Raw genomic sequence first — 23,649 nt, forward strand, 5'->3', positions numbered from 1 at the left:
AAAAAGTTCAGAAGGTTCTGAATATTCACGCCATAGTTGAACTGTGCGATATCTGTACTATATAACTATAATGGCGAACCTGCTGGCAATAAAACAAACTACACCGCGCAGAGACTCATTTTAAGATTAACCGATTATGTTAGCTACCTGTCAAATAGTACCATACAATGACAAAGTACGGCATATTGTTTACTCTTGAAGAATGAGATTTGCGAGACAGTCAGCACTTTTACGTATAATCAGTCATTATCGCGATAGTTTAAAATACACACTATTGGTGCAAGTAAATCCATGCACATCTACAGGCGCTATAATTGTACTCTGTTAAGAATTACGTCCAGCAATAATTTAACTATCACAGAGTTAGCTCATATTACGGAATAAGCTCAGTATTTATCACTATTTTTATATCTTAAAATTTATGTTGTTAATTACATTGTAAACTTTATTATAGCGTTTGCCTAATATTTATTTACTTGGGATTAATATAGGTAGTTATTAAAGACAAAATTTTTCACATTGAATACCACTAGTAACCATAGTATCACGGAACAACCACAGTTTACCGCATTATATCAAATTAATCCTTTGCGTCATCATCACAGTAATTTTGCTTAAATACCGTGCTATTTTGATGTCCACCGAGGTCACTCAGCCCATATCATTGGGTCACATTCAAGGCTTTTCATGTGTGCTACATATAAAATCGATTCATTTTCGAATGAAGGCTTCGCATGGCATATTTTACTTTTCTCTGTCAATACCCTTTGCTGACCGGTACTATTCCATTTGTTTTTAGTAGGCGATAATGCCTCTTGAATACCACTTGCCAAGTAGATCCAGTACATTGTAGCTTTAATATTTCAGGCACATTTATCGCAACCAAATACTGCTTCGTTACCTTCTGATTAATTTCACAGATTTTTCTACTAGTACCCATGCATTTATTTTCACCACTCGCCACGTATCCACACCCTTACTGGTGGCGTTGAAGAATTCCTCAAGGAACCTGGGTGTTAATTACGTGGCACCAATGTGTGTGGGATCCTTAGTTTGACTCTTAGTACTTTACTCTTCCCAGATGAGAAGAGACTTTTTCTATCAAAAACTGACTTGTTACGTACTTGTATGCGTGTTTTATCCAATATACCGGTTTCGTGTGACATTACGGTACTCGAAGGGCATGTTTGATTATGTTGTAATTAAGTGAATTTTTTTGTTGATGATAGATGTTGTTGTTCAAAATAAGTTTTAATTGAATTATTTTCAATGGGTAACAGTAAAATATGAAATTCACAGTTAAAAGTTTAACTGAAGATTTCTTATGGAGTTCTAATTGAAAACTTTTCGTTAGAAGAGCACACTCCAAGATAGGCCCTTAATTCTTTATTTTTGCAAAGTTTTCACTCGTCCTGAAGGAGCATAATTTCCCTAACAAATGCTTCTATTACTTAACCGTCGTTCAGATTTAGACGCTTAACGATTTATTTTTATTCCATTATCAAACTTTGCAAAAGAAAATACTCGCTCAGCTATAAATAGCCGCTATTAGATAATTGAAGTAAGCCTTCTTCACAAAAGAGGATGCTCACTCATCCTACCTACTTTGTAAGAATTGTTTTAATTCTCTTCTACAATCATTACAATTTGTTATATTTTTAATCTATCTGATATGTATGTTTTATAATTTATTTTTTCCGTCAATAAACTTTTACGATGTTATGTATTATTATTTACAAGTCTTCGTGTGACTGTAATTTATCATGTAGGTATGTTGATAAAATAATGCGATCGTAACTCCTATCTCAGCCCACTGTTTCTTAATTTATATTGATTATTCTTCCGTAGCATGCATCTGTAAAATTTCACGCCCTAAAATGGTCTCAAATCACTTCAACTGAACCGAGCTTCCTTCATTGTCACACGAGCGTAACGCGAATCACTGAGCCATTAAAATTTCTTAACTGTTTTATTTTATTTGATAAATTAATCTATTAGATAAGTTAAAATACATACTTTCTTGTGTTATTTCCAGAAACTAATACTAATGGCATAATTCTCCATTCATTTCTGCAAGGTAAGTGTTCTACTAAACAAAGTAAACTGTAATATTGCAAAAGTAATATTTTTTGAGTTGTGGAATAATTTATTATTTTTATGCATGATACGCCCTATGTTTATTTACCTCTAAGAAGATAATAACAGCTAGATATCAATTTCAGATCTGTAAGTATTTATATAATAAATATGACGCTATCTAACTAAATCAAAACAAAATCAACTGATTGTGAAATAATATTCTAATATTTGTAATATAAATATTGTGTAGTAGGTATTATGTGTCGACGAATGTAGGCTTTTTATGCTTATAAATACAATGATAAATAGTGGCAAATTGATGGGGTTTATTTTCATCCCACCTACTGATTTGTAAACTATTTCAGAAGCTGCCGACAATACACTCTTGTATTTGCTTCGCCTTCATTGAAGCTAACTAAATCATCAACGTTTTTTGTCCACGATTGGCAATATGTCAAAATGCGTCTTAGACGTATTATCGATAGTCGTTTCTTTAAATTGGGTTTGAAGATTTTCAACCATTCGATCCACATCTCATAGGCATGGCCCCAACATCCTGACGCAGTCCCTCAGGCCAGACAGGCCCCCCTACCTATCGCTAAGGTCAGGGGCAACCTGACGCTCTACAGTGGCGTTTTCCAAATAATGTTCGAGATCAAATAAAATTCAGTGTATTTTTAGCGATTTTTTTAACACATCGAATTATGAATTTGTCGAATATCAACCAAAAATTCCATCGCACAACCATAGATATATTTTAAAAGGGTAATAACCCCGATGTAAAATAACGCCGCAGGCGACTTTTTTTACTATTAAAGTAAATTTAAGATGTGTGTTTATCTCATTTATCTCGTGGACCCGCCACGCTGGACACTTAGGCTAGAGCCCTGTCAGCCCCCCCCACCCCTTGTGGGGAACATGCTCATAGGTCGTGATATGATCGTGCCTTCTCTACACAATAAATAATTCCTCCAGGATACACAATAATAATATCGTGAAATAATATGTAGTACCATTATAGTAAGTAGATAATAACTTTTAGCATTTAACTCTTTTGATAAGTGAACATATTGTTTCAGGGAATAATTTAATCTCGTCTAAAAAGTGTTAATTTAATTAGTAATAATACAATAAACTTATGGAATTCTTTATATAGTACCGTATCATTTATTTTTCATTGTGGTTCTAACACTGGCCATACATTTGTATATTCAAAACATTTTCAGCTCGTTTTGTCTCACAAACTCAGACGTTACAAAAGCCCGTTGAGTTTTAATTTATTCGTATGCATATTGAAAAGTTTCCGCTTTGAAAGTTGGTGCGTAACGAAGCGAGAAATTTCCTCGACCGTTGATGGAGTCACAGTACCTACTGGCACAGGCTCTGTCTAACCGCCAAGGGATGCTTCTGTCTTTCGCGAGCGAATACCCCCCGACAGCCAGGTGTGACAGGGGTTTTACAATTCACAATCAGTATCTACGAATGCTTTGCTTGCGTAATATTGAAGGCGCAGGAATGAAAACCAGACAATCGTTATCAGACTAGGAGTAGACTAATAAGTCTTTACGAAGCTTTTGAATGGAATAGGTTTTGCCTGTCTGACTACTACACTTCTTTACATTTCAAAGAATAATGTATATAGGTTTTTTTAAAATATCACTAACTTGGAACTTTTAAAATCTAGCTTTCAAGCACGGCGCAATAATTGTAGATTTATCAAAAAAAATGTTTTATATCTGTTATAATAATGTCGTACCACGTAAACATCGGTTTAATATTAATAATCATCGCCAGCTTGAATCGATCCACTTCTGAACGAAGGCCTCTTCAAGCTGATTCCACGCCTCTCTATCCTGGGTATTGTGTTTTCACATAGGTAGGTACTTCAGATGTCTTTTGTAACATTTTTGATTAAATTTGTTTATTCTTCGCCCTATGTATCCTTCACATTTCCATATAAGGATTTTTAGTAATATCTATTAATTTTTTTATTTATGTATTTTATCTAATTATTTCGTTTTTTCTATAACTTTTGTATGTATTGTCATTAACAACCCATAATATATTAATGAAATTTGAGAGATTACACATAGTTATAATTCATTCATTAAAATTGAACTCTTGAATTGAGTGAAAATTAATGTGAAATCTGAATTCCATGAAGATAAATTCTGTTTATATTTTATTCTATTATTATTATCGGAAACGCGCTTTGTCACGTTTTATATATTATACCTACATAATATATGAAACAATATTTTTAAAGATTAAAAACATCAGTGCATATTTTCATATATTCACAGTCATGATTGATAGTTTATATGCAAATGTAGAAATATAACAATATAAACTTCGAAAGCGGACAACATGTCGTCTCTGTTCTGGCAGAACACACTAACTGGAGAATACTAGTTTTGAGTAATTTGACTTTGAAGTTGTTAAAATGTTTGAAATAATGGTCTATCATGTGAGTTTATTAAGTAATCGTAAAAAGGATGACTTTAAAATAAAGACAGTTTATTTATTAAGAAGGTTTCCAGACGGTAAAGTTTGAAACAAGGAACATTTTGGTACTAACTCAATATGTCATTTTTTCAAATTAGTGTTTTCTGCCAGAACAGTGACGATGTATTCGACAATGTTACAATTTACACTGCTTTAAACGTGTATTGAAATACAAAAAGTTTTATATCTAGTACAATGCGAGCTCAGATTACTACTTACACAATTTGATAGGTATTGGTATATATATATAGGAAGTTAATTATATTTTGCCTATAGGCTGATTGGTGTATGTACGTATGATAATCCGGGTACATGCGCAAATTCAAGGTAGATTTTATCAGCAGCGCCATGCTCGATGGAGCGGAAGGAAATGGAACTAAAAAAAACTTCACTCTGTAAACTGGCGAGCTATGAATACGCTCATATTCATTATCTATCCGCATATTCTGTGAGGTACCTGACGCACGACATGTATATTTAAAATTAAGTTGTTATTTATGTAGGTAGGTATTATCCTTATATACCTACAAATATTTCTGTTTTCTACTAAATGTATTATACCTACTATCAACTGTGGGAAAATTGTAAGTAGATATCATTAAAATCTACATATATTTGCGTATTCGCCAATTATTAACAAATACCTAAATTTATCATCTGTTAACCAGCACGGTACCACAGCTGTACCACCTGTCAACATTCTCATACATCTTTTCCACATAACAGATTAATAAATAGAATTGAAGGCTATACCCCAATACACTACATTTTGCGCAGGGTTTTGAATGTGTGAGTGTCCTACGAAAATGAACCATAAATTATAGTTTTGCAATAGTGTGTGTTGCAACCTACAAATACACCAATATTGAACGAGCGTCGGTGCATAAACCAAGAGCAGTTGTCAGAACGAAGAACAAGCGTATTCTTGATACGTGTTTAAGTTTATCCCATATTCTTCCACACTCTAAATCGGTAGCCTGTTACTCCACACCCGTTAGGTATTTCAGTTACTATTATTTCTGGTATTTTCCTGTCTTCATCTCTCGCATAGGTGTATGTTGTGTTTTACTGTCTTAATTCTGGTGTTTCAAACTCATTTGACTGCGAGCTGCTGCTTCATCCTGGCAGAGTTTTTGTAGTCTGCCCATCGTTGAGCTCGTCCACTTGTCAAGCGGCGACGCATAGCTGATGGTTCTTCCATGTTTTTTTTTAGTTGTGTTCGTATGTTGCTTAAGGTTGTAGGTACCCTTAAATCTCTTGGATAACACACTATTTTTTTTTTTTATCTAAACGCCACTTTCTTGATTTTCTACGCGTTCTCTTCGATTTATCCATTCCCGAAACCTCTTTAAATTGAATAGAGTAGATTCTCTTAGGATCAGAGACACATTATTTTCACTGAGAGCACTTTATGGTCTCCATTTTTTTTGCTACCTATCTAATTTTTGTCGTGAAACTATTCTGGATTCTTCTATTGATGTACCGTACAGATCTCCACTTCGAGGTATTTTTGTATAAATATAATGTAGAATTGTATATAATCCAGGTCTTTACAAACATTATTTTATACAGATTAATAATAGTTCACCTTTCAAAGTAACAAATATACGTTTTACCTCTTTACCCATAGTTTTTTGTAGTATACCTACACTTTTTTTTTGCTTTGACATAAATAATTGTGATCTACTGTAATATTATTATTTTTGATAATCAAAATGACAGAGGATTCTAGGATCCGAATATCATTCATGTAAGTGTAAATACTTTATATAACATACAATTATACAATAATAATAAAGTACTTATTATATTATTATTAGATAGTAGATACTGTAGCTTTAGATGGCCATAGTTATATTATATTCAATACTTATACTTTGATTATTATTATTATATTCCTGAAACTGATAGTTTAAGAATATTTTATTAACACAATCCATCACGTTTTAATAAATTTATGATTCTTTACTGACGAAAATCTCATAACCATAAAACACGTTAATAAAACCGCTACAAAACTACGTCGACAGTAACGAAGCATTAAACTGAAATCCAACACCGAGGTGAAAAAAAAATCAGTCTTCCGCTAGATCACGGATATATCCCGTGAACACATACGGCGACAACTTTTAAACATACCACGACCTGAAATATAACGAGAGGTGTGGATAGTGAAAGCTCTGATTACACCACCCAAAAGCTCCCCGTACCGAACTTTGGAGTGGGTTGAATTTATGCTATCACAAGAGCTTTCCGTCCAGTGGGCGGTTTGAATCTTGAGTATTCGGTTCATGTTGGACTGACAGGTGTGCTTTTGCCCGTTATTAAATTTTCACTAAATCCATTAATTCAGTTTCTTGTTTCAAAGTTACAGCAATGGAATTAGGGATAAAAAGTTTTCCCGCTCGTCTTTTGTGTCGTGTTATTGTGTATTATTAAAGTCTTGCGTATACAGTTTGCAATCTGTTTTGCAAAACGGTTTTCACGAGCAAGGTTTTTGGTATAATTTTGTTTATGAATTGTTTCGAAATTGCTTTAACGCGAATCCTCTCGTGCATACTTAATATCATTTTCGGTATCAGAGAGTGCCACTACCTACTTGGTAAGTCTGAGATTGTTTTTTTTGTTTTTTGTTTTTGTATATGTACACACTTTTTACTTAATCTTAATTCTGTAGGTATTAGTAACATACAAAATACCAAGGTTGTCCATGCTATTGTTATATAAATATGTTGTTTATTCATTCAATATTAATTTAAATCCAGAGCGCAATCATTTAATTCTCGTAATATTTTATTTCATCCCCTCTTCTCTTCCCTGTTGAGCGATTTGTTAGAAATCAATCCTCTTAGTTTGTTCGTCAGTTCCCTGATTATTAGGGAGCATTTCCGCCGTTGGATTATCAAAGAAATGATTTCAATTTTGAATAAGTTCTTTTTGGGGAAAAAAATATAATTATTCCATGAAGAGTATTAGAAAATAATTACTATGCCAATGAAATTTTCATATCTATATTTCACATAATCTGTATCTGTTGGTCAGTCATGACTCATGAGTAAGTAACACGATCGACAGTGTTCTCTTGAATATAAAAGTTTCGTTACAAGTGTAAGATTTGACATATTTTACTATGTGAAACTAACAGACAATATATACCTACACAGGGTGTGTATATAACCTCTTTAAATCTTAATAAGTACCTACTACTGAAACTAGTTGGGTATGGTCAACTGCTTATTGTAATAGAATAATGGATGAATAATAACTTATTGTCGAGTGAAATAATAGTCCGAATGGCGTAAACCGAATACTGACTGACGCATTTTGTTCTGTCATACCTGAAAATTACGTTTCTTACCATACTTTGATATAATTTTCGCTCTCGCTATTTTATTCTTCATGACGAAAATCGTACCAAGTATTGGCATACTTACGTCAAAAATGTCTGATAGTTCCGACAGCTCTTGAGAAGTGTTAAAAGCAGCAAAAGTCATACTTATTTTACTTGACATGAGCCTTAACGAAGTGTCAAAAAGTTTCCTTCCTGAAACCTCAAACATGAAAGCTTCAGCAAGTGTGGAGCCAGTTGAGTTATTAGAATTATTATATATATTATGTAATAAATTCTATTAGCAGATTATACATAGAAAAATACATACTATTCATAGGTATAAATAATTAGGTACCGAAATGAAATCTTGATAGATAGATGCTTTGATAATTTTTGAACTTCAAATCAATAATTCAATTTAAATAAGACATCATATAGTTAAAAATTTCGTTTCACCAATAATTGACATATTTTAAAACTATTTACCAATATAGCAATACCCGGATTTCATAGAATGTTGGCTGGCCAAATGATACAACAGAAAAATTATACCTCTGGATCTGGATGTATCTATAGTGAATAGTCTAAGCTCTGGATCGTCTTAATATTGATAGTAATTGCATCATCATTGCAAAAGGTTACCTACCACATTCATTGAATGATATTTTTATAAAATCCATGAAATAAATAACAGTTCATCTAATCAGCTAATACTACTGTTATTTGAATGTCCATATACATTTTTTTTCTTGCTCAGAAATGTAGAGCATGGTTTAAAAAATGAAGATTATAGTTATTTAATGTATTTTTTCCACAATATACTAACGACATTAAGGCTCTGCCAGGTTTAGTAAATAATGTTAATCCACTTATCTGTGTTACAAATTGCTCTACGGCCGAAACTTTCTCTCCTTACATTTTATGCTGATGTGAAAGTTTTCCACTTTATAACTTACTTATTCAAGTAAATTGGCTTGCACTCTTGAACCCGGGTCTGACTCTGGACTTAATGACAATTATTTCCGTCCGATACTTATTACAACTGTTAACTGGTTATGCCCGATGAGTACCTACCTATTATATTTTAGATATCTGCCGTTAGTACCGTTGTGCTTTTTGTATTTTGCAAGAAGAGAATAAAAATTAAATATTATATGCGAACTGTAAAACGTCATAGTTTCTTTTCAACGTTTCAATTTTTTATTGTCCACACCAGATGTATTGTCCACATATAACTTTTATCCATTACAATGAATTTTATTATCAGATAATTATTTAAGTATATAGTCTTAGACACTAAACTGTTGATGTATACGAGTATCATTGGGTAATATATTTTATTTTATTAAAATTCTGATTGATTATTAATATATGAATAATTTGTATGAATCGACATAATTTTCCTATACAGATTCCATTATTTCAACGTTATTTAAATACATATTCATTCGTTGACACACGCTTTCCTCTCACCATGCAGAGCCTCTCCGTACCATTTCGGCTGTATACCATAATCATAACATACTCGTAGCACATAAGAATTCTTTAACGTTATGCTTCCTATGTTATGGATGGCGTCAGTGCTCGAAATGGAAAATTTCACGAACAGGAACGCTCGAAAATTTTCCAAAAATGTGTGATATTAGATATAATAATATCTGTAACATAACAATATCTTTTAGTTTTACATGATGTACTTTTTTCATCATCATCTTCGCCCAATACGCTATCGGCTATAATTAGTGGTAACATAGAAATATAGAGTCATTTTAGTTTACGAAATCGTTTTCTAAAAAATACATTAATAATTATACAAATATAAATAACTAAACGTATATGAATCTAATTGGAGTGGGAAACATTATTAAAATACATGAAATAATAGACAAACTAATCACAATTTTCCATTGGTTTCTTTAGCAGTTTGAATAACAATATGCAACTAAGAGTGGATAGAAATATGAGTGAAGATACTTCGGCTTAGACAAAATACATGCCGCTTTTTTCAAAGCTCTGATTTTTCGTAAATTCGAAATATTTTGATTAAGGTAAACTATTTTTTAATCAAATTAAAATCCATCGTATACGAAAAAGCAAGGGCATAGTTTTTAATAAATTAATTAAAAAAATATCTAATACGCAAGTTTTACAAATGAAGCATTCTTTATTAAATATGAATCATTTTAAACAACCTCAGAAGTGTAGGTACATATTATTAGAAAAAAAAAATATTTACGTCATGTGGACATGTAAGATAATTATTCTAATAGGTTTCCAATGTTATAGAAATTGTTATATACAGGGAAATTTTTCATATATTTATCCCGTTGGATTCTGATTGATTTATTTAAATATTTTTATTTCGTATTGTACCTTAAACAATACAAAAAATTTTAACATGCATACGATGTTCACGAATATTTCTCTATATTAATTATGGAATTATTTGATTTAAGTTATTAAATGCATTATTTTGTTAGTTTAACCATCAAAAACACAGTTCATTCTACCCGAAAAATATCCATATAAAATTAAAACAATAAAAATATATGAGGAAATGATATTTTTTTTGTCACTCAATGTAAAATATTATAATAGATTAGGAAAAATAATTATTATCTGGCGATTCCGTAACGTTGAGTAGGTAGGTAAAACAGCAAATACGTATGGTCTGGTCACAAGGAAAAGCATGACTGTATTTACTATTTAATATGAAATATTTTACCCCCTTAGAAATTATTAAACAACAATTTAAGCTATTAAGTACCTACAAAAAGTTTTTAAACGATGTCAGAGCACAAGTTTTTCGGAAATTTAAAAATTTAGCAAAGCAGCTGCAATAGTTAGGTTTTTTCATGTATGCAATAATAATTATTTAGAACCCAACCCATCAACCTCGGTCGATCCAGCGCTGGATGAAGGCCTCCCTTATTTTATTCCATCTCTCTCGGTACCTACTTAGTTTTTCACTGCAAAGTATTTCCGCTGAACTTCATCAATTCATCAATAATGTAAGAAATATAAAAAATAAATTAGTGTAGAGCAGCAAAGCATGGGGGTAAGGTAATGGGAAACCAAAAAAACACAACTTAAAATGATTAAATTTGGAAAAATAAGGAGTCTAATTTTGTCGCTTCCTCTGATGAAAATGCTTATCATTGGCTGCATACAACTTAACCCAATGTTTACGGGCCGCACAAAATTGTATTTTTGCTAATTAATTTTCAAATGCAAATTAACACGTTATTTACAAAATTAATCAAAAGGGCCCGTAAGCATTGGGATAAATATTGATAAACGACCAATGAACGACCCCGATTGCATTATGAAATACAAAAACTATGAACGCGTCAAACCCATGTAAATTTCGCTAACATAATAATATGATAAATGGACAATTCGGTCAATTATGGTTGTCTCGATACAAAATTTAAAGTTTCGTTACAAAAAACAATTGGCTACCATAAACGTGCTCAAGAATTTCAACCCTCGGTAGGACAGATATAGTATACCTATCTCGGTAGATACTTAGGTAGGGCACGTAGTTTTATTCACACTATTTTTACTATGTTATTTTTGTGCAATATTTAACAAATTAATTAAGTCATTTGTAGAGTAAAGATAATACATGTATTTAATGTGTTTCATTTAAAAATTTAAAAGTTCCAGTGTGCATTATAACTATTACGTTATTAACTCACTATATTTAGGCATGTACCTTAACCTTAACTGTATTAAAATAATATGTATGAACTTGCAAAAAAATAAATGTCTCGTTTTATAAATTAATACTACAGTAAATCTACATTCCAATGTAAAATAGCTTCCAACCTTTCTTTACAATCATAAAAACATTTTTTTTTCAAAATACATTATTGTCCCATAACGCGCGACAATGCAATAAATCTTACCCAGTGCATTTCTTTGTACTTATACAATTTTATTGTTTTATCACCATTGACGCAGAAGGGTCTGTCTATTAGTGCATTCAATGCCAAATTCGTTGAAAACAGTATTGTCTTGAAAAAGGTTAGTTCTCAAATACGTTGTCTTACATTTACTCTATCACTATTTCAAAAAAACTTAAGTACATTATGTACGGGTCATAGAAAATTCAGTGGTTCTAAACCAGTAAAATTATTTTTTAATAAAAAAAATATTTATGTTTTTGTACCTTTGTACCTATCAATTCATTTTCGTAAATTTTAAATCTAACCCGGAACGTAATAATATTAAGTATGACGCTTGAGGATTTTACTAGACGACTCGCTGTCCGTCGGATATTTTACGAACCGGTACGCCATTTTCGAGGTTTTAACGAACAGGAACGCCATCCTTGGAAATCCCACGAACAGGAACGGCGCTCCGGGGCGTTCCGCTCCATTCCGAGCGCTGGATGGCGTGCATAGAGTTGGGTTTCGGGAATTTCTCGACGGGATTCTCGAGAAATTTTCAACATTTAGGGAAATCCTGGATCTCGAGTATCTTTTCTCGGGATTCTGGATTTCTTTATTATGAAATATTAATTGAAAAAAACGATTTTCTAAATGGAAAAAGTGGACAGAAAACATAAAGTTCAAGGACTGATCGGGGCATTTAACTCAATTAAGCCAACGTCGACTCAAAATGAGCGCAATTTTTGCAACATCAGGGAATTTTGTTTCTCAAAAGCGTACGCGATTTTCAGACACAGCGATTGAGAGTCGGTGTTTTTTGGAATCCTATTTTAATAAGTAATGTTTTGAATTTGTTTTACTACTATTACACGATTCCTAGTTTGATCAATCCTCTTGTTCCTTGACATCTTGGTTTTCGCCACAAAAGTAAACAATTGTGGGTTCTATAAAGTCATGCTGGCTGATCTTGGAGTGATCTGTTGAGACCTGGGAAGTCCAAAGGTCTGAAGCCATTCTGGTTGTTTTTGTACACTGAACAAATGTGTATCGTGACGGATCTAGAATCCAGTTGGCTGTGTAAAGAGTTGCTGGGCGAATGAATATTTACCAATCCAAACAAACTCTGTAATGTAAATCCATATACTTCGCCTTGAAAGGGGAATGATGAATTACTTTACATGTCGTTTTAATAACGTATGATATTAAAAACTTTATATTTGTGTTAATTTGATGATTCGGCTGTCAAAAATAGCTCGATATATTATTTTATATAGAATTATACAACTAATTTAAACCTGTTACTCATGTTTAATAGATACGATTATCTTACGCGGAATAGCTGAAGTGTATTCAGCTATTTAGATAAATTTCCAAGAATTCAATCCTGTGCTCCAAGTCGAACTTGTAAACATACATCATCGGCGTTGGAAGAAGGCGAAAAAAAAACAGGATAATTCCTAATGTTGCGTCGAAAGCAGCTTGCATTTTTGTTCCTTTTAGTTGTTACAAAAATAAAATATTTAATTCTCTCATCCGCGCGGGATGCATCTCATGCTCCCACCGCTCGAGTTTTTATTAACTCCGAAGCGTGGCCATGACAAGATACTAAGATAGAAGTCTTTCTTCATCCTATAACATTAGCATCGTGCTATTCACATATTGAAAAAAACCCGTACACGTGTGCATAGTTATAAATTAAAATCAAGGTGTATTCCGTGATGATTTGTGTGAACGATGACTGCAAAGGTAGATATTATGGGAGTCATTACCACCAGGTGAGTCACGTTCATAGTCCCACTTTTATTTTTTTTCTATTATTGAAGTGGTGGGTAATTTTAATTTGTTTCTCCGTGTTGCGTGTCTTGTATCTTTTTTATTACGCGTCTTAATTGACTGTTGGTTAAATGCGTTTATAATGCATTTCGGATCGAGTCAATTAATTTCGATGGGATTTTTTTGACTGTTGAAGATTTAAACTGTGTGATTTGTATTCATCGCTCTAAATTATACGATCTATTTTCTGTTGAAGTTATCGTATAATTTATCAGTATACTTCGAATTTTTTTAAACATACATATGTACTTAATATTATACAAAACGATTGCCACAAATAACGCGAATTGATGTATTGTTCCATCCGTAAGTAGTTATTCTACAACGTGAGAAAGTAGCGATATATTTAAATGCTATGCAATTATTGTGTTTGTAATCGTAACAATGGCTTAGTTTCCGCAAGGTTTAATTGAATTTTAAAAACTAACCAACACTATCTGCCTTATTTCAATTTTTAAAAAATACGTGTCAGTGAGAAAGTTTAGTGAGCACTATTTATGTCGGATCTTCACAGCCTACCTCCACCCTTCGCCACTGATGTATACACACCATAGTGTATTTATCGATGTCAAAGTATTTTCTTAAGTTAAGGCTAAAGGTTAAAGTTAAGTTATTAAGGTCGACTATATTAACTTTCAATCGTAGTGCCAGTTATTGCTTATTCATTGAACGCAATATGGTAAATCATCTGTAGAAAATTATAATTCTTGTGAAATGGTAATACGTTAATTAATATGAATGAAATATTTAATCCAAAATCTTTATTTACTGCAAATAGATGATCGCATTGCATTCGAAATTAATCTACAACTACCATCGGATCTCGCCATTTAGTACCACGGCGTAACTATGGCGCCATACGAAAACGATTTTTAGTTACCTGAATTTTATTATAATTACGTGATAAATTCAATATACGATGTTGTCCCAAAAAGGTACAACGCCGGGAACAGTAAACTATGTTTTTTGAAACAGCTGACAACACCTTAACTTTAAACTATAGAATCAACAAAATTACTATATTTTTCTTCCGGAAATTTAATTACTTACTAAAGTAATTTTGTTGACACCTAAAGGCATACAGAATAATTTCAGGAGTTAACAGTTCTTTAAAGTTAAATAATTTTATCGGTACATTAAGTATTGCCAACTGAAACACGACATTTATTTCCTGTCGTTGTCTCAAGAAAGTCTTTCGCCAACATTCAATATTGTCATGTGCACGACGCCTGCATAAAAATAATAATTAAAACTCCCTCTGGATGCACTCTCTCGCAAGATTAATGCGACGACGTATTTTCATTAGCGACGACTGGCGAAAGAAAAATACACTTCTCTTTAGACTTAGTGTCTAAGTAATGTGGGGTATATTGAATCTCACTATAGTGACTTACTGGAAACAATCAAGAATGTAAAAGCTTTTTTGTGTGGCGATAGTTATTTCTTTTCTCCGATAGCTTTTTTATACCAATTCAAAATAAATATTTTTATATTCGCTCAAACTTTACATTTTGGTACTCGTAGTAATTGATGAAGTTCATTATGCAATAAAATCACGTGTAAAATAATATTTATATCTCTTCTTGGTCGTGCACTCATGGCTGAGGATCGTGACCACATTTAAATTTCACCATCCTTTGAGCGACCAAGACTTTCCATCCTTCTCGATCTTCCGCTTCTCTCAGGGCAGAATGGATGGTGCCCCCAGTCAGCTCTTTCACTTGGTCGCTCCATCGCGCAGACGCTCTTTCCCTGCTTCGCCTTCCCTGGAGGCTACCCAAAACTACCAGTCTCTCCAGGTTGTCCGGTCCGCGCCTGACAATATGTCCAAAAAACTGCAGAATTCTTTTCAGACATATCGTCGAGAGCCGTTCCTTTATCTTCAGTCTCTGGATGATTGACTGGTTCGTCCTGTGCTCCGTCCAAGAAATGCGAAGCATTCGGCGCCAACACCACATCTCAAAGGCATCAATTGCCTTCCGTTCTCTTGCCTTCAGTATTTATATAATATGTGTGAATACCAAGTGATAATATAGGTATTTTTTTTGGACCATGTCCGATCCTAATGAGATCATATTATGGGCATCCACAGAGTGGAGGTTTGTTTTAACAGATTTTGTTTTTACGAGAAATGGTTGTCAGCCACTTGCTCAACCTATTAGGTCCATACTCTGACTCAAACACAAATTTAAAAACAATATGTGTATTTGTCAGATCCAGGACACTAGTCTAACGCTTAAGCCGCGCGGCCATCGTAGGCGTATTATAAATCATTTTGTTATGTTTTGATAGATGGACAACAAAAATAAACGATGTGTCTTTGGTTATATACTTTACTTTCAGAAATCGGTGAAGCTTTTTTTTCTTATTCGATACAGTAATTATTATTTTAAATGCTTTAAAAATATGAAAAACTAACCTGCCTTTGGTGATGGCAATTATTGAGAAGGCAATAACTCTATTGAACCAAATCGCTTCGTATATTGATATATTCCACCTACGTGATGATAAGTATAGGTGGACGTTGTTTTATAAGTTCTTAAAATAGAGTCTACTTAGCTCATTCGGCGTACTTCCATATACATACTCTTTTTGTTTTTAGTTTTTATGCTACTCCTATTTCTTTGTTTTTTTAATAATATTTCTTTGGTTTTCATATCATGCTGTGAACCTCTCAAATTTATAATTTGTACAGTTGACAATATGTAAATTAATAAATTTAAAATAGGTTGGTATCTCTTCTAATAGTTAGTTTTTATTCGTTTCCAATCGAGAAAACAGAGTGCGCGAAATCTTTACCACTGAGGCAGACGCCAAATGAGTTGTACGCTAAATACCCACCAACGTCGGTCTAATGAAAACTCCTGCAAATTTATTGTTCAACTTTTCTCCCGATGCAATACTTCGCCACGGCCTAGCAGAGCCTTAATGAGCTTTGAAAACGTCTCCAGGCTGCGCTCACACCTTATTGCCTTGCGTAATAAACACCTAAATCATTTTCAAATGTATCCCCAAATTTATGACACCTTAATACTTTCGAGAGCTTGGTTATAATTAAAAACTGGTTCTCCCTATACTCATACGTACATATCGCAGAATTAATTTTAGGACATACACCTTGGCCTAAACTTATAGTATATATTTTTGTAACGGTGATGGGTTATGAATGGCAAGGTCACGTTTTATGTAGACATTAGGCTATATTACAGACAAAAGTAACGTTCTTCCAAATAACATATTTTTTCACTGAATTTTTCTAATGAAATCTTCTATTTAAAGGTCAGTTTTTTTTTTAAATCTAGTGTATGTATATAATTAAAACCAAATTCAGAAACATACTTACCTACTTAAAATTGTAATACTTAATGTGTTCTATCGTAAATAAAAAAATAATTTAATTAAAAATAACTGCGATTTTTCATCCGATTCGAGGGATGAGCTTTGTCCATTATGCTATCGGTATTAAAAAATTCTTAACCATGGTTTTAAGGTGTTCAAATTTCGTTAATACTGACTACCATCTTCTGTATATAAAAGATATTTAGTTCAAAATGCTACTCCTAAAATATACCACTTGGCATGCCATCCGTAATCAAATTTTTTATTGTTTTGGCACCCAAGCATAAAAAGATACGCCACCCCTGTACTACATGTAGGTATGTTGCCCACATTATAAGATTTATCTGTTTATTAAGCACTTGCTATGAGAAAAATACCTGTCCTATTGAATATTTCTAAGTGAATACTAAGTTTTATATATAAAAAATATACTGAATTTATATTGTACCTACCAATAAGACCGATAACTAACTATACATATTTTATGTTTTATTTTAGCACAGATAGATTTTATTTTAAATATTTTTTGCGATGAATAAATCTCTCAATCATGTAATAGTAATAATATAATACTTCTTACAACTTATTGTAATTGTTAAGTTTTTGTTGCATAACTTAACGGCCCACGTGCTCGTCGTAGGTCAAAATTGAGTTTTTATTGTATTTTCAAATCATGATCCTGGACACTCCTTAAACGTTGTAGATAATCTATTTATATAATTTTGAAGCCTTATTATCCTTTATAGTTATTTTAAACATTTGATGACTGCATAAAGTATTTTTGTTACATAAAATAGTATTCTTTTAAACCTCTCGCTCTAATGTTTTAGAATATAGTCATATTTCGGTACATAACTGTGCAGTGGTGTTAAGATTTTTTACATTTATTAATTTTTAAACGCATTTATAAAACCATTAGTATAATTTATTAAGAGATAATTTTTGTAAAATATTCACGATAAAAAATTATATTGATAATCTCTGTGATCCCAAATTTGACAAGAATTAGGCATTTTATTATTCAAAAAATCGGCAAGATTAACACATTTGAAGATGATTCTAAAGATACTTATTATAAGCTATGTCTTTAACCATTCAAGTGTGATAAACATCTTATGAATAATGATTGCTTTATAATAATTATTGACCTAAGAATAAGGTAGTGTTTTTTTGAAATACGCCATTTCTTTTGTCATTCCCCAGTGGTTAAGCTACAACATACGGCCGTAGCCATAAATTGACAAACTATAATTGAAGTAGGGAGTAAAATGATATTGACGCGCGTGTTTGAACATGTACCGTTTAAAAAAAAAATTAAAAAAAATCGGTTAGGTACATGTTCAAACACGCGCGTTAACATAATTTTACTCCCTACTTCAATTATAGTTTGTCAATTTATGGCTACGGCCGTATGTTGTAGCTTAACCACTGGGGAATGACAAAAGAAATGGCGTATTTCAAAAAAACACTACCTTATTCTTAGGTCAATAATTATTATAAAGCAATCATTATTCATAAGATGTTTATCACACTTGAATGGTTAAAGACATAGCTTATAATAAGTATCTTTAGAATCATCTTCAAATGTGTTAATCTTGCCGATTTTTTGAATAATAAAATGCCTAATTCTTGTCAAATTTAGGATCACAGAGATTATCAATATAATTTTTTATCGTGAATATTTTACAAAAATTATCTCTTAATAAATTATACTAATGGTTTTATAAATGCGTTTAAAAATTAATAAATGTAAAAAATCTTAATACCACTGCACAGTTATGTACCGAAATATGACTATATTCTAAAACATTAGAGCGAGAGGTTTAAAAGAATACTATTTTATGTAACAAAAATACTTTATGCAGTCATCAAATGTTTAAAATAACTATAAAGGATAATAAGGCTTCAAAATTATATAAATAGATTATCTACAACGTTTAAGGAGTGTCCAGGATCATGGTTTGAAAATACAATAAAAACACAATTTTGACCTTCGACGAGCATGTCCCCCCTTAAGTCATTTATTATGTTTCCGTGTGTTTACTAATTATTGTATGTACCGGCGAAAGCTCATGTATCATTCAGAAATCTTCTATGAAAATAAGCAATAACACAGTTTATCTTTCGCAATTTCATAAAACATCCATTAAACGAGTTAACTACTCCGTGGTTTACGGTCGACGTATAAAATACATTTTTGTTAATAACGCCGTGCCGGATAAAGTTTTATTTTATGTGATACTTTATGAACAAACTTTGAGAACAGAACCAAAACGAAGCACTTGTGTGTACGAGAGATATGCTGTCAAAACTGAGTATTATTAAAAGTATTCGTTTTTGGAAGAGCCAAGATTGGAACAGTAAGTTTTAATAAGTTTATTTTATTGCTAGCCGGAAACGTGCTGTGCCTACGATCACACTATAAGTTTTCTTTGATAAAATTTTAGGCAATATAAATATTTTAAATATCGAATAGCATGGATAAGCATTAGCAAAAAATAATACATTCAGAATTTAATTAACACTTCAATGTTTTTTGTCTTGGATTGCCTAGGCACATTTTCTGTCCAGAGGGTTGTATATTTATTTGATATTAGTGTATCTATTAACATCCAATATATTTACCCTCTTTCGAGGATTAGGCCGGAACCGACTTCTGATGGTCTTATAACTATAAGTTAACTTAAATTAAATATGTACCAATTTTATTTAATATTTCTGTAAAAAAAACGTTGATTAGATGTAAGATAGCACCATTATACTTTGACTTAAATGTTCTGCTAGTAAACCATTTCTGAGAATGTTACGTAAGCTGTACGCTGTTTGTCTTGATCTTCAAAATATAAATAATTCTCCACACAATTTGTTATATGTTGGATTCGTCACCCCTGGAGCTTCAACACTATATACAATACATACGTTTCCTCCATCATCCACAGACGTATATCGTGACGTAAAGAATGTGGGACACCTTTTAAAGTGGAGCTTGAAACGTCCCGGGAAAAACTTCTATTGCTACTTCGGTCGAGTATAGATGGGGAGAAACTTTATCTCTATACTCACCATAGTAATAATCATTCATGACTATCTATCACACTGTGGAGTTCTTCTAGCATGTCATTTAACTGCAAAAGCAATAAAATATGAAATGTCGTATTCAGTCACTTAATTATTATCTCGGAAAGCTAACTGTGAGACGTGACATTTTTTAACACGGTGGCCAATGCCCGCATTAATCGCGAGCTGTCACATTTCGTTGAATAACACAGTTAACACATCTTACTTGATTCCAAATATATTCCATTAAAATCAAGTAAGGCGTGTTAACTGTGCTAACAATAATTATTATAAATAACCGCCTTGAATTGCTCCGAGTGATGTCCGTGTTATTTTGAAGCAATAAAAATAACGGAGACGTGTTACCGTCCGTGTTAACTATTTACTAAATAGTATTTAGAACAGCCCTGCAGGTTCATTAAATGTATCATGAATTGATATTGTCTGTCCGATATTTTCATTCTTCGTCCACGGCGGTCTTGTTTTGGTACGTCTATCTGGAGGTAAACCTAGGTTGTCCTCTTCGACATTCAACCTAATCAAACACTACGAGATTTTCCAGATACTCATTTTTCCTGTGGGCTATCTCAGTCTGTCTCGAATAACACTACTAGATGAGTAGATTGACTGTGATATTGTACTAGGTATTGTTTTTACCAGTGTTAGTAATTATGTATATTTGTATTCCCTTTTAATTTATATCACGATAATCGTATACATTGTATTTATCTTCTAGATTCTAGAATATAATTGAGGCAAAATTGTTCATAGTCGTGTGCTCGGTTATACGTTGAAATAAAACTACGGTAGTTAACCCCTTTGCAAGCTGAGTTTATTGAAAAATGTGACGTCGCTGCAGTGAACTGAATGAACCCAAAGTTTTATCGACCGAGTATTTTATTCACTGCATTTTGTGCAATTTATGTGACCCAATTGGATTGTGGACTCTTGATAAGAAATATGCAAAGTTTCACGAACAATTTAATGGCTTTTCGAGACAGGTACGTACGTATATAGCGGAAACAGTGAAAGAGTAGGTATGTAATAAAATTCTAGAAAAACAATAGATTTAATGATTACTTCATTAAGAAGTTTTGAATGCTGTAAATTATAACATTTTATACGTCTGGCATAATAATTAATAAAATGGCCTTAATAAACTTTAAATTAATGTTGTTGTATCGTATGGTTACGTTACTTTACGTAAGTAAATTCAAAATAATAGTTACATACATAATATACAATGATTTACTAGCAAATAGAAAATTAATATTACCATCGATTGTGTAGGTATAGGTAAGTATATGCTGAAAATTTAATTTATACGAATCTTGTACACTTCTATTACCTTTATATTATAATATATTTGTCTTGATTTACCTGAAACGCATGAGACATTGAAACATTTGTAAATGTGTAGGAGAGAGAGAGACACGGAAAAGACATATTAAATGGGCTTAAGAGGAAAGAAAGATACACATGAATTATTCTAAATTTGAAAAATCAACTGACATGAAAATAATCGAATCACTTATTTTAATCGGGTCGTGAAATAAAACAAATTATACGATACTCTCATAATAGTTTGACAGATACGTACAGTGCAGTAATAGCATATCGAGTATTGAACGACATTACAGTAATTATAAATTGGCGACATTTCTCTTGCATAATATTGACAGGTGGAACTGTCACCTGGTATCTTTTTCTAGTACCTATATCAATATGGATATGGTTCAGTAGTTTTAGTGATTCAAACACTGGCACGCGAAAACAGATTATATAAAGTAACAATTCGATAATAAATCTAAATCTATATGTTCAGAACAAGACTTGCCCACATAGAACATTATAAACAAGCTACTAAGTAAGCAAACGAAACAGGCCGCGATAATTATTTTGATTATGTAGATAAAGTACATACTATACCTATATTGTTGTTTATATAAATGTATCACTTGTTTTCTCTTATTTATTATAATGGTTTTCCACTAAGAATTTATAAAATGTAATGGTTTTTAATAGCATGCAATTCATACTTTTGTTATCATTAATATTATTGAAGATCATAATACATTCCTTTATTTAATGCCTTATCATTTTTACAGGTAGCTATGTCACAAAATATGACATTTACGGTACTTCAACCTACTTTTGTAGACGAAGCAAAACAATAGGTTTTTTTATACTCTAAGATTGTGTTGTAAAAACCATGTGCGTGCGTTTTTATATCACTAACAAAAATTCACCACATATGAAAATTATTTATGACATTAATTATATTATAATATAAAATCAAACGTGAAAATTTCTTACTCATATTAGTCGTCGTATAATATAATCATTTTCATAGTGCGTGTACTAAGTGATAATTCTTCTTCTTTTCGTGCCATCCCCTAACGGATATCGGCTATTATCGGGGGAATATTTGTACTAGTACCGATCACGGAGGTTTTTAAGACACGAAATGCGGCGTCGTTCTTTTCTACGTTAATTATTGATATGTTTTCTTGGATAAAATTGGGATGCTGTACTTTTGTCCTCCTATAATGTGGCCGCGGTTTTGATACTGCGCAGTCGTTCTTGGTTCTTTTCCATTCGTTTGAAGATGGCAACAATTTTGTCACCCACTCAGTCCAAGTAATTTTAAGGATGCGTCTATACAGCGAGAAAGCCTCTACTGTCCGTCACATCCCCTCGTTTAAGCATAAACAGTTGGTATTGCGTGTAGTACATTTTATAAAATTATGAAATATTTATTAGGCACCTACCAAGGAGACGCTGAATATTGTATACATACTTTACTGAGTTGTCATGTCCTACTGTATTTAATTTCAGTAGAATACAATTATTTAAGATTGATGCAAAAATCACATTTGTCGAAGTGTTAACGTCTCATTATTTTATAAGAAGTCGTAAAAGCATGGTGATATTTTTATTGGGGAGGTTAATTGGGTTGGTGCTCGAGAAAATCGTCCAGTAATCAATCACCAAATCTCATTTCGACCCCGCTAATGTTACCCGGCTACATAATGCAGACAGATTATCGCACCTGAGAATCTATCAACCAGCAAACCTTCCCCTTTAATGCCCAAATCTTTTCAAAGGAAAGGTTACAAAACCCTTTTGATGCTTTATCACTCGACCTTTAGCGATCCGGAGGACTTGCAATAATGCCAAGGGACGCCATGATCGATTTATCAAGTGATATATGAGAGCCTGTTTTGAGCCGAACTTAGATGTTGCTTAAATGATAATATATCAGACTTGTATTCCTTTTTGTATATTTTGTCAACCCTAAAGTAGCGATTTTCAATAATACAACAAAACCTACATTGAAATACATAACAAAGATTTTTCTAATTGTATATGCCTGCGATTTTTTCCAAGCAATTGATTTATCTACATATTATGGATAATGTAATTTTAAATTTTTCAATATTTTAATTAGTTTATTTAAAAATTATGGACAAACACCTCCAAACCTTTACCTTTTTTCAGCTACATTACACAATATAACGAAAACCAATTTATATGAGATAATACAAACTATTATCAAAGAGAATGTATGTATTGAAAATATAAATACTGATCGCATTTTAGCTATGT

The 23,649-nt window shown here is 32.3% G+C and overlaps 1 protein-coding gene across 6 annotated transcripts in view; it reads left to right on the plus strand.

Moving 5' to 3' along the window:
• RapGAP1 (Rap GTPase activating protein 1) overlaps positions 1-23,649 on the plus strand; it is an 848,483-nt gene that overhangs the window by 705,377 nt on the left and 119,457 nt on the right. The gene's annotated exons all lie outside the window — the stretch shown is intronic.

This window comes from Rhyacophila brunnea, unplaced genomic scaffold (genome assembly GCF_057557595.1).
Source record: "Rhyacophila brunnea isolate RB1 unplaced genomic scaffold, BYU_Rbru_1.0 scaffold_3, whole genome shotgun sequence".
Lineage (NCBI taxonomy): Eukaryota > Metazoa > Arthropoda > Insecta > Trichoptera > Rhyacophilidae > Rhyacophila > Rhyacophila brunnea.